General features: G+C 39.2%; 1 protein-coding gene across 1 annotated transcript in view; it reads right to left on the bottom strand.

Annotated features, from left to right (window-relative positions):
• Nucleotides 1–12,298, bottom strand: part of PAG1 (phosphoprotein membrane anchor with glycosphingolipid microdomains 1) — a 67,866-nt gene extending 55,568 nt beyond the window's left edge. The window contains exon 1 of the mRNA XM_040994047.1: nt 12,242–12,298. The gene's annotated coding sequence lies outside the window, so the exon portion shown is untranslated. The remainder of the gene's footprint in view (nt 1–12,241) is intronic.
• Nucleotides 12,299–12,607: the final 309 nt, after the last annotated feature.

Raw genomic sequence — 12,607 nt, 5'->3', positions numbered from 1 at the left:
AATCATAACACATTCTGCTGGTATTTTTAGGAGGGAGATTTAGGGCAAGCGACATGCTGATTTTTTTTTCTTTTTCTCAGATGTTGGCAAGTTTCTTACTCTTTGATAGTATCAGGGAACGTTAAAAAGTTCACGGAAAAATGGAATTAAAAGATAAGACCTTATGGTTCCAAAATTTTGAAATCCATACATGGGTTTTTCTTTTTTTCTTCAGCTTGCCTATTTTTCAGCAACTTTTTCAAGGCTATGCATAGATTTGAAAGATTTTTGCACCCAATTTAACTTGTCTATTAACTTCACTTTCCATGAACTTTTTTGATTTACCTTTGTATACCACTTGAAATAATTGCACAGCTACTTAAGCCACCCACTCAATCACCAGAGTCACAGAGTTCTGCTAAATGAAGGCCAGCCGACTCTCCTACTCTCTCTCACAGCCGGGAGTTCTTAACTCGAGTTGCATATTGGAAGCATCTGGAGAGCATTACAAAGCCTTCAGAGATTGATTTAATTACTTTGGGGGTACCGCCTGCATGTATGTGGAGACTTGAAAGAGTCTCTAGGGTAATTTTACGGAGTAGCGAAAAGTTGAGAATCACTACTCAACTTTTCTGAATGTTTCTACCAGTCAAATGGTTATTATCAGATTTTACTGTAAAGGCAACCCTAAATTAACCTCTTCTATATGTTTGTGATTGGAATTTAGCACTCCCGTCCAAGTACTGACCAGGCCCGACCCTGCTTAGGTTTCGAGATCAGGCGTATTCAGGGTGGTATGGTTGTAGACTGAAATACTACAGCTGGAAAATAATTTCTTATAATAGACAATGATTGGCTGAAAAGGAATTACAAAACGATTATTAAGTGAGTAACTTCCTGATGACTAACTCAATAAGCATAACTCAAATACTTGATAGAGCTTAAACATCTAAAACGTAATTAGATATTCAAAATTTTACTGGTCTAATTAAATAAACCTAACACTATAAGCTGTTTTAAATGTTATATTGAGGCTAAATTGCATTTAAGTTTTATATATACAATATGAAAACACATTAGTCTAATATCTCTCTAAAAATGTACCTTAGCATGTAAGTTACAACACTTGCCACCAGTAAATGCACATCTGGACATCTTCACGTGATTTTTGAGTTCAGATTTAACGTTGCTATGTTTAAAATAGGTGGCTTCATCTTCCTAGCATGTAAAAGTGACTTTTTACATAGGAACAATGTTCCTTTTAGCAACTGCTGGATTCCTTAACTGGGGTGGGGCTGGTGGGGATGGGGAGAGGAGGGTATGTGTGGAGAGGACAGGGTAGGGGTCTGGGGTTGACTTCAAACGTGCCAAAAAATGGTAAATCATCTTACGTCACAACCTAGAGAACACATGCAAATATACAACCTGCTTTAGTACCCACATTTCATCCTTCATAAAATCCATAGCTCGAATCACAAACAGACCTCCAAAACATACATTCAGACTTCAAATGTCTTAAGTTCCAGGCTATCCAAGAGAAAAAGGGTGTATAACCCTCTGACTGCACAGACAGCAAAAATGAGGTCTGGAGAGGTTGAACCAGTCAAGCAGTGGCCACGAGGACGTCTGAACCGTCATCCTCTAACCTCTCAGGAATCACCTGGAAGCTACAGCAGAAAGTGTTCAATCCCTACAAAAAAACAGGTGGCAGGGCTACATTTGATCTCCAGTTTTCTCCAAATACTTGACTTTTATCAACTCCGCTGTAGCTGGCTGGGTTCAGTAGAGAACCCTGGCACCTGGAGAAATGATCACTTTCTAAATTCTTCTTCTTGCAAAATGGCCTGAGGCCAACTAGAGTCATTTATAATAAATACATTAGCTGTAGCTTTTCTAGCCTCTTATTACATCTTACATTAGCGTGCAATATCTACAATCATCAATACTGGTCATTATTATTACCTAAGTCTACACTTAATTCCAATTTCCTTAATTTTTACCTAATGTCTCCTTTCCTGTTCCAGGACCCTATCAATGATAACATGCGTTTTATTCCTTTTTTTTTTTTAATTTCAAGCATGTGTATATGTGGAGGGAGTTGAAGGGAGGCGGGATGTTTCTCTTCTGTTCAGCCAACTAGGGGCCACATGCTACAAATTCCTATTTTTGTGTCCTCTAATGTAAAAGAGAAGGGTATATGTTAACGGAGTAATCTGGAGTTTTCATTATGAGAAACATATGGTGGCTAAGAGGAGGGTTAGATGAAAAAATACCTGACATTTGAATGGCTGGATATAAAAATTCGGTCTCTGATTTGAACGTGAATTAACAAAACCTGCCAAGCAAGGAATAAAGCAGAGCAGTGTGAGAATTCAAAGTTAATAAAAGGCAGTTCATATAGAACCACAGTAATGCAGAATAAATAAGTAATGGCTGTTCCATTTGTCATCATTTACTTTTGGGGAGTTTGCATTAAAAAAAAAACTCACATAAATGTAATGATCATCTCCTTGCCAATATTTGTGCAAAACATTTTCCAAACAAGACTGATTCATCTTACTTTGAAATGAATTGTTAGATCACAACAGAGAATGTTAAAGTGTTTGCATCCCTTATAGAAATGCCAAACATTTTACAGTGCCTGATGCTGTACTATAAATAGGGAAATTCAAATGCTAAAAATGTTCTCCAAGTTGCCAAACATAGTTCTTCAGCATCCACTTCCTAGTATAAATGAATAGTTTGAAAATGAAAGTTAGTTGCGATTCACATGCGGATGCAGCTTACATCAATAAATTAAGTATAAAAGACATTTCCTTTACATGCATTTTTTCTTAAATCATATCCATTGAAATGGTTTTTCACACATTTACTAGTTCTATTCAGCAACAGTGAACCAGAAGACAACTTGGATTTCAGTTTACAATCTGTACAGCCAAGCAATATCAACATTGCTGAAAAACAAAACAAAACAAAACAAAACAAAACAAAACAAATCACAAGGCTAATCTAATCAATCTAAACTTGCTAGCTGCATTGGGATCTAATGATAGATGGAAATTATAAATGGCAAATCCAGAACTTGAGAACTACTAAGCCTACCAAGTAAAAGATAATAAAATCATGCCTTACTATATAAGAATGCAAAGACATAAAATTCTCAGAAATGTTTTTCTGATTAAATAACAAAGGATTTCTTAAGGAAAATCACTTTTTGTGGTCAAAAGAACAATGCATTGGAAATGCTATTGGTTTAATGGTTGTTATTTTAGTAAACATAAATATCTTGCAGCAGGCAAGGAGAACCTAAGTAGATAGGGCTTGCCATATTTAGAGTCAGCATCATCCTAGGACAGGAATCTAAAGAAGATGCTTCTATGATGTAGACAGAGCAAGGCAGGGCAGTAACAATTTCATAACATTTTCTTCTAACCAGCTAATTCTCCCCTGGGTCTTTAATCTTCCTTCTGTACTGACCAGACCTCACATTATCCAATTATCTATCATCTACTGGAGAATGGCAAAGTTCTCCTTAAACCAAATACAAATAATCATAGCAACATCTTATCTTTATTTCAGCAAAAAAATTCCCCTGTTTTGACTTTGCCACCCTTCATAGGCATATTTTAAATTTTTGTAGTATATATATGTGATGACTCAAGTAAAAGGTGGTTTTTCTTTTTTAAATTTTAGGTAAGTTATTGCTCAATTTTGTACTACCAAGTTCATTTAAATACAAGCTGGCAGGGCCAGTGAGGTAGCTTATCAAATTAATCCTCTGTTTACAGTGTTAGGATCCCATGTGAGCACCAGTTCAGGTCCCAGCTGCTCCTTCTTTGATTTAGCTCCCTGTTTCTGGCCTGGAAGAACAGCAGAGGATGGCCCAAGTGGGGCGATCCACATGGGAGACCAGGAAGAAGCTTCTGGCTCCTTGCTTTGGATAAGCTCAGCTCTGGCTGTTGCGGCCATTTGGAGGGTGACTAAGCAGACAGAAGATCCCTCTCGGTCTCCTCCCCTCTCTGTAACGCTTTAAGTAAAATAAATAAATCTTTTTTTTTAAAAATACAAGTTTTTGTAGTTACACTGTGAAATTTTTCCTACCTAACCAGTGATGTGCTATTTTACCTAAATGAAATCTCTTACAGAATGAAGCTCCTGACTGGCAGACACATTTTGAAATGCCATTCTTGTATATTCTTGGTATAGGGATCAAATATGTAACATTTGATATGTAACATAACTGATGGGCACTTCAAACGTTTCACGGAAAAGTGGAATTATGACTTAGGAAAAAGGTATTTACCCTACCGGTTAAATTTCCCTACACAGAGGAACCATGTTTAGTTCTGGATTCAGCTGTTAACTCCAGCTTCTTGCTTAGGCAGATCCTGAAAGTAAATGAGATCCTACAACTATCAACTTTCAGCTCTTAGTTGTGGCCATGGCCAAGCCCTGGGTGTTAAAGACACTTGGAAACTTTCAAAGTGTCTTCACCAACCTACAGTCCCACCAGCAGTGGAGCAGAATGCCTTTCCCCAACATCCCCGCCAGCAGATGTTGTTGGCAATTTTCTGTATGTGTGCCATTCTCATTGGGGTTAAATGGAACCTCAGTGCGGTTCTTTTTTTTTTAAAGATTTATTTTTATTATTTTTTAATTGGAAAGGCAGACATACAGAGAGGAGAGACAGAGAGGAAGATCCTCTGGCCGATGATTCACTCCCCAAGTGAGCGCAACGGCTGATACCATGCCAATCCGAAGCCAGGAGCCTCTTCCGGGTCCCCCACACGGGTGCAGGTTCCCAAAGCCTTGGGCCGTCCTCAACTGCTTTCCTGGGCCACAGGCAGGGAGCTGGAAGGGAAGCCGGGAAGCCGGGCTGCCGGGATTAGAACCTGCACCCATATGGGATCCCGGGTGTGCAAGGCGAGGACTCAACCACTTGTGCCACCGCGCGGGCCCCTCAGTGCGGTTTATATTTGAATTTCCCTTATTGCTAGGGGACTTGAATATTTTTTCATATGTCTGTTAGTCATTTGGATTTGTTCCTTTGAATAATCTTTGCTCATTTTCTTCACCTTTTTCTTTTAAATTTTTTATTTTAGATGATGCTTATATAGTTGATCGGTTGAGAAGGATTGAGGGTCAGAGAAAAGTGGGTGGGAGCATTGTTTCCAAGTTTTCCATTTCTTTTTCCTGTATCTGGGGAAGAGGGGAGAGACTAGGAGAGAAGCCACACCCAGCCTCCCAACTGCTCCAGTACCTGGGGATGGGGAACGACCACCCAATATTGACCCAGTGTCCTGATGTGGTGTATGCTCAGAGGATCCTGCCCAGGCGGTTTCAAGAGTTCTGAAATGTTGTTGATCCCACTGATCCAAGGATGAGTGAACACTTTCAATGTCCATTGACTGACATTGTCCACCTTAGAGTCTTCATTGCCCAAACATTTACTGTCATCATTGGGTTAGGATAGTTGACCAATCTGTTCTATTCTCCTTTCTCTGCTATCCTTTGTTAATGGTTTGCTCACTTTGTTGTTATATTTATGGAGTTGTTTGTATATTCTGGTATCAGTCTCCTATCTGTTGTGTTGTGTGCAAAGATTTTCTTCCACTCTGTTGGTTGCTTTTTTATTATGTTGCTTGTTTTCTTTGCTGTGCGGAAGATTCTTAGTTTGATGCAGTCTGATTTGTTTGTTTTGGCCTTCACAGTCTGAGCTTTTGATGATTTTTCTAGGAAGTCTTTGCCTATGCCTATATCTTGTAGAGTTTTTGCTATATTTTCTTCTAGTAGCTTGATAGTTTCTGGGTACAGGCTTAGTTCCTTTATCTGTTTAGATTTAATTTTTGTGTATGATGAAAGGTGAGAGTCTTGTTTCCTAGTTCTTCAGGCTGCTATCCAATTGTCCCAACAGCATTTGTTAAAGAGGCCTTCTTTTTCCCCTAAACTGTTTTCTGTTCTCTTGTTGAAGATAAGATGGCTGCACATGTGTTGGCTCATTTTTGGTGTTTCTATTTTGCTTGGTTAATCTTCCTCTATGCTTCTGTATCAGTACCAGCCTGTTTTGATAATTACTGCCCTATAATATGTCCTAAGGTCTGGAACTGTGGTCTCTCCAGCTAGATTCTTTTTCTCCAAGATAGTTTTGGCTATTTGTGGTCTTTCATGTTTCCAGATGAATTTTTGAAGACTGACGTAGCCACTTAGAAGTATGGAGAATACTCAGGCAACTAAAAATTTACCTACCACAAAACCCAGCAATCCCACTCCTGGGAATATATTCAAAAGAACTGATATACATGAGAAACCAACCTGTACCCCTGTATTAATTGCATCATAATCAACAATTGCAAAAACATGGAAACAACCTAGAAGCTCATCAAAGGAAGAATAGATAACATGGTATAGCTACTCCATGAAATACTACTCAGCTATTAAAAAAAAAATAGAATGTTACCATTTGCAACCAAATGGTCCCAACTAGAGACTCTTATGCTCAGTGAAATAAGCCAATTCCAAAAGGACAAATATCAAATGTTTGCTCTAATATAAGAATATCTCCACTGAGAATGCAAAACAAAAACTAAGGTAAACAAACATATGCTTGTAATCTTACAAATGAAGGATATAATGGAGCTCAGAGTACCAGTAATTAACGAAAATCAACAGAATGGATCTCTACAAGTGAATAAAAGCAGACCCCCAATGAACGTTCTAAATACACCTACACAACAAAATGTCAACAGTGTTAGGACTCACATAAAGAGCAGAAAGTTGGAGTCAAAGACTACATTTGGCAGACTATTTTACGGCAAAGGACAATAGAGGGAAGATATTACAAATTTATAATACTGTTTTTGCTACATCTCAGAGGATCTGATTTTTTTTTTTATTCTCATTTCTTCAAAAAGTTTTTTTTTTCCTTACTAATTTCTTCAGTGACACAGAGGTCATACAGTACCATCGCTTTCCTCAAAAGGGCTTTTTGATTTTCCTTTTCATTTCTTCAGTGACATATTGGTCATTTAGTAGCAAGTTACTTAACTTCGTGTTGTAAATTTTCTTAAAAAATAAAGACACTTGGAGAGTGACATAGAGGATATGCACTCCCTTGTTCTCTCTCTCTGCCTCCCAACTACATAAATTTAAGTATTAAAAAAATTTTTTTTTAATTGTGAAGGCAAATTTACAGAGAGGAGACACACAGAGAAAGATCTTTTGTCTCTTGGTTCATTCCCCAAGTGGTCTCAACAGCCAGAGTTAAGCTGATCCAAAGCCAGGAGCCAGGAGCTTCTTCCAGATCTTCCACATGGGGGCAGAGTCCCAAGGCTTTGGGCCGTCCTGACTGCTGTCTCAGACCACAAGCAAGGAGCTGGATGGGAAGTCGAGCAGCCAGGATATGAACTGGCACCTATAGAGGATCCTGAGGTGCACAAGGTGAGGATTTTAACCACTGAGTCATTGTGCCAGGCCCTTAAGTACTTTTTATAATATGGAAAAATTGATATTATAAAAAAAATGCGTAGAATAACATTTTTAAGTACCTTCATGAATACAATATTTACCTAAGAAATATAAAGCCAAGTTGTATATGATGATTAGCATTTTCCTATTTTTAATTTTATATCATGCATATATCCTTAGGGGCCAATATTTCACAAATATATTAGGTTTTTCAGAGCCTCTAAAAGAATAACACAACAAATAACCATGTATCCAACACCCAGTTTGGGAAATAAAACAGTGTTAACACCATAAAATGTATGTAAATGAATTTTGCTGCAACAATAGAAGCTAATAACAGTACTGTTCCTTGTGTTTGCTGTCTGAATGGTTTAAACAAGTTACCCATTCCATGTATAAAGGAACTGCACCTAACAAATTATAAAAATGAATTAAAACCTCTATGGGAGCCTGCTGTGTTGATATGAGTCACAAATCTGCTTGTCAGTGATGGCTTTACATCCTCAAAGAGATCTTGAGTTATTAACTGCTTTCTGAAGCAGTTAGGTAATCTTTTAAGAATTAATATTATAGAAATGCAGGTTGGATTTGAACCTTTATTGTGCTGAATGATATAAAAAAATCCCTGAAAGACTTCTGAATCCCAAGGAGTTTGTCAAGTAACTGTCAGGAAATCATGGCCCATCCTCTGAAAATGGTGAAGTTAGAGACGAGTGATGGAAACAGAACCCAGGATCATGATAACACAGAGATGGTGGAAAGATGCACAAAAGAAGTTATGCCGACAACAACCTCTGCTATGGACACCTTATCCTTGGAATAGCAACTGAGACTCCAAGCCTCCCAATGTTTCTGCACATTTTGCAGGTTCTGGATGAATGCTTTTGAGTATAGAGAAACAAGAGCCAAATACCATAGTGCACATAACGGAGCTTCAAAAATGTTTATGGAAAGATGAAATTAAAATATAATTTTAGTGCAAAAAAACCCTTTGGAATCCACGTGTAGTTTCATCTTAATAGACACTTCTCCATGAAGTGTTATAGAAGATCCCTCCTATGCCAAAGCAGGGCAGGTTTACTACATGTGAAGGATGATAAAAGTGGTTGCAACCTGCCATGTTTGTACAGCATACTTTGGGAAGTGCTGTGTTAAGGCACAAGCCTGCAGAAGTCTGCCTGTGTCCTGACGGCACATGGAGAGAGGAGTGATCTAACATTCACCACCTGACACAAGAGCCTTTGTCATTGGCTGTGCATAGGGCCATGCCAAATGTTACTGGACCCATGCATAAAAAGTCGATAAGGAAGGGACTGAGCCATTGCCTTCAGCCTTTCCTTCAGTGAGGTTCATGGGACTTGTTCATCCTGAAAGCTGTCAGATGAACACCTGCTGCTCTGCTCACCACTCAGCATTAACCTGCACCCACTTTGAAAACTGGAAGAACAGGATTTACAAATTCTTTCTTCACACAAGTAAACAACAATAGAAGGGTATTCACTTCCAAAAAGTAACATGGTACACCATGTACCACGGTGTGTAGAGGCCAACATGACATGGTGTGAAAGTGGCAGTGTACTAGTGTCTGTGCCCCTGAGGGGAAAGCATGTGTGTTTATCGATCATGAAGAGATGTGACAGTTGAGCAAGCTCTGGTGTGGTCTAGTAGGTGCTGCCTGAGTTGGAATCTTAATGACCAGGCCCCAGAGCAGATGGCTGGATGCCAGTGCTGACTACATCCACTTGGCAAGCTACAGATATTCTCTGAGCTTTCGTTTCCTCTTAAGTCAAATGGGAAAACTAACAATAAAGTAGGGTAGTCAGGTGAATTAAATTTTCAACGTCTGGAAAGTGTTTAGAAGAGTGCTTGTGTCACAGTGTGCATGACATAAACGTTTGTTCAACAAAACAGCATCAATATGTGCTCACTCTGATTTTCCACAAACGATATGCATTTCGGCTCAAAATAGACAAAACCAACACATGCCACGGCAAACATAAAATGCTCACATCCCTCCTTTTAAGCAGCCTCCTTTGACCAGTTACAAGGACACTTAGGAGGCCAGTGTACATGCTGAATTAGCTGTCTGCCAGTTCCCATTGCTTATGGGAGAGTTGTGGTCACATTCCAAGGACAGCTAGGCTGTCACTAGGACATGCTAGAAATCAGGCCCTGCCTAGAGTGGTCACAGGGGGTTTTGTACAGAGAAAGGGTGGCCAGAGTCACAGATGGGCCAGCAATCACCATATATGCGCCACTATCTTCCTCTCTCCGTCTAGTCCCTCTGCCAGAGGCTGTGTGACTCAGATGTTGCAAAGAATGAAATAAAAATTACTTTTAAAATGGATAAAAATGTACCAAAAACAAACAACAAAAGGAAAAAGGTTTGGTAAAGTTTGATTTTTTTTCTTGGTTTCTTTGCTGTTATTTACTTGAATTTGTCATCTCATATATATATATATATATTACATGCACATTTTTAAGAAGATAACTTTCACAAATGAAGTCAAACAAATATATTTTTAAAAAGTGAGAAAGCTAACAACAACAAACAAGGAATATACATGAATCATGCCACAGGAATGGGGTAAAAGATAATTTTAGTTGCACAACAGAAACTTATAGAAACTACATAAAAAGCTCAGAGAAGTTTGCAATAATTTAAAGACCTGTCACAAACGTAATTTTAGCAATCTCATAATTTATACTATGCATTTTTTGGTATAAATATCCAGGGTATTATAATTACAAACATGATGCAAGGTGAGTTTTGGGAGTAAGGATAAATCTCTCAGCACAAGATTGATGAGCAACTCTTAAACTTGGAATTGGCAATGGCCCCTATACACCTGCAATCAGGGTTGCTTTGTGCAGGCTCTCCAGGGCTCCAGCTTACACTCCCTGCTTGGGAACACAGCAGCCTGCAACCTGGTGGCATCACGTTCTGTCTGGTATGAAACACACATGCACACCCATGAAGTTCCTGGGCACCTCAGGGGTTCTCAGGGACCACCGTGCGCTGAGGTCAGCGAGAGGCGAGAACATGTCTCACCATCTGGTACATTTCTGCCTCGTTATGTCCCAACATGGAGTTTGCACAGTACTGTCACCCCTTTTCTCCACACTCGTTGCCTTTGCGGTTGGAACATTTGGGGACCGAGGTTCCTCTCACACCATTTCTAGTAGGGTACACTTGCCTCCCTGCATTGTTTCAAAGTGTCTCTGCCTCTTAGGCACCACAATCTTGATTCTGAGAAACAACAAAAGACATGCCTGTGTTTTCATGTACAACAATGTGAGTGCAAATGTTTCAGGAGCAACAACAGAGCAGGACTGGAGTATCCAGAAAGTATTTCTAAACTCCCATGATTTTAATTCTTATCACCACATTACTTAGCTGGGCACACAGAGCTTTTTAAAAGATCTCCCTCCAACAACCAACGCAATGCATAAATAATTCAGTCATTCTGAAAGGGAAATAGTTCACCAAAGTATGACTTGCATTTATAGTAAGGAAAAACTATTAAAAATATATATGCTAAACACTTCCAATGCTGAACTGTTGCTTAGATTTAGAGATTCCCCACTGCTCTATTTTCCCATTCTGTATGCACAGCATAGATTCCTGCCAAGACTATTACAGTGAACAAACAATGTCCTCTCTGTCAGAACAGAGAATGAATAGTATCCCAAATTCTTTTCTAATGTACAGCCTGCATTCTCACCCCAGCCCCTTCACAAGAGAATAACCAGGGTAAGAACACAAGAGGAAAACATGACTGTCCCTTGCCTCTCTAAAATGACCTTCCAGAAGGCCGGGAGCTGAGCGATGCCAATCACACACCCACTTTTCATCAGAGAAAGCTGGCAAGTGTACTTTCTTTTACATCAGATCTTACGGTTTTGCATTTCTTTATGTACAGGTAAACAAATACCCTCCTTAAGAAAAGGAGGAGGTGTTTCATCAGATAAACTTTCAGGAGTTAGCTAAAAGCTGAAAACTGAGCAGCAACAGGGAAACTTCACGAAAATGACACAGCAATGTGTGTTAAAATATTGGCAGCTAACTCATGAATGCTGGAGCTGTGTATTAAGTTCAGCCGCTTCTATTCAGCCTTATTCCTACCAATCCACAATTTGTGAAGTGCCAGAGTTTCTACTCTGAAACTCACGGTGTGTGCATACAGATTCTATTGAAGGTTCCCTCCCTGCGGGCCTCTCTCGCTCACAAACACACCTTCTCTTCCAGAAACAGGTATTATGGGCATGATTTTTCCTAAAAAGGATTTTCTCATGAACCAAGCAAAGGATAACTAGATAGAGCTTTTCAGAGAAAAATGTAACATTTCCTAAAAACTCATACAGATAGAAGTCTTTGTGTAAAATATTTTAAGTCAGGTTGTTTCCTTTCCTGTGTGGCATGAATATTAGCAAATATTTCACTTTAACCTTTAGAGGGGATTACCCAACTCTGCTTATACAAGAAGGGACGCTGTATCTGCAATCAAACCACAGGGGTTTTGATTTCCATAGATTCTGAAACAGGAGGGGAAAACATCACGTTTCTCCTCGCCTCCCTTTTTCCCACACAGTGAAGCAGTGCTCCCACATTCTGCCCGTCTTCTCCTGGTAACACATTGAGAAGGGGCTGCAGGACATCGCAGGCTGTCTCCTTACCCTCGCCCTCTTCTTCTACTTCAGTCTGAATCAGACAAAAACAATTAAACCTTTGTGCGGTACCACCGCAATCTGAAACTTTAAGGATGTGTCCGCTTGTTGGTACGATGGTAATATTTACCTTGGCAAAACGTTTGTCCAAAAGTGTATTCCAAATTCTGGCACTGTCTTCCCTTTGGAATCTTGTTCGACTGAAAGTTGTCCTTTCCTTCTTGGTCTGGAAACAAAGGGAAACAGTTAGAAAAAAGGCAGACGGACACTGTGAGAAATACTTGCCTGATCCACTGTAAAAATGATAGTGGTTTTGTTTTTTTTTTTTGCCACATGAACTTTTTATTTCTTCCCAAACACAGAAAACTACAAGGTAGCGGCAAAACTGCAAATAGTAAGGCATAAACAAAATTGTTTTAGCAGTCAATTCCGTGTCTAATTAAACACATTTCTCTCATAAGACAAACAAATCTGTTTTTATAATAGAATTCAAGTA

The sequence above is a fragment of the Ochotona curzoniae genome, unplaced genomic scaffold, assembly GCF_017591425.1.
Source record: "Ochotona curzoniae isolate NIBS_2020 unplaced genomic scaffold, NIBS_Ocur_1.0 contig_1071, whole genome shotgun sequence".
Classification (NCBI taxonomy): Eukaryota; Metazoa; Chordata; class Mammalia; order Lagomorpha; family Ochotonidae; genus Ochotona; species Ochotona curzoniae.
This window is presented reverse-complemented; position numbering and strand designations above follow the sequence as displayed.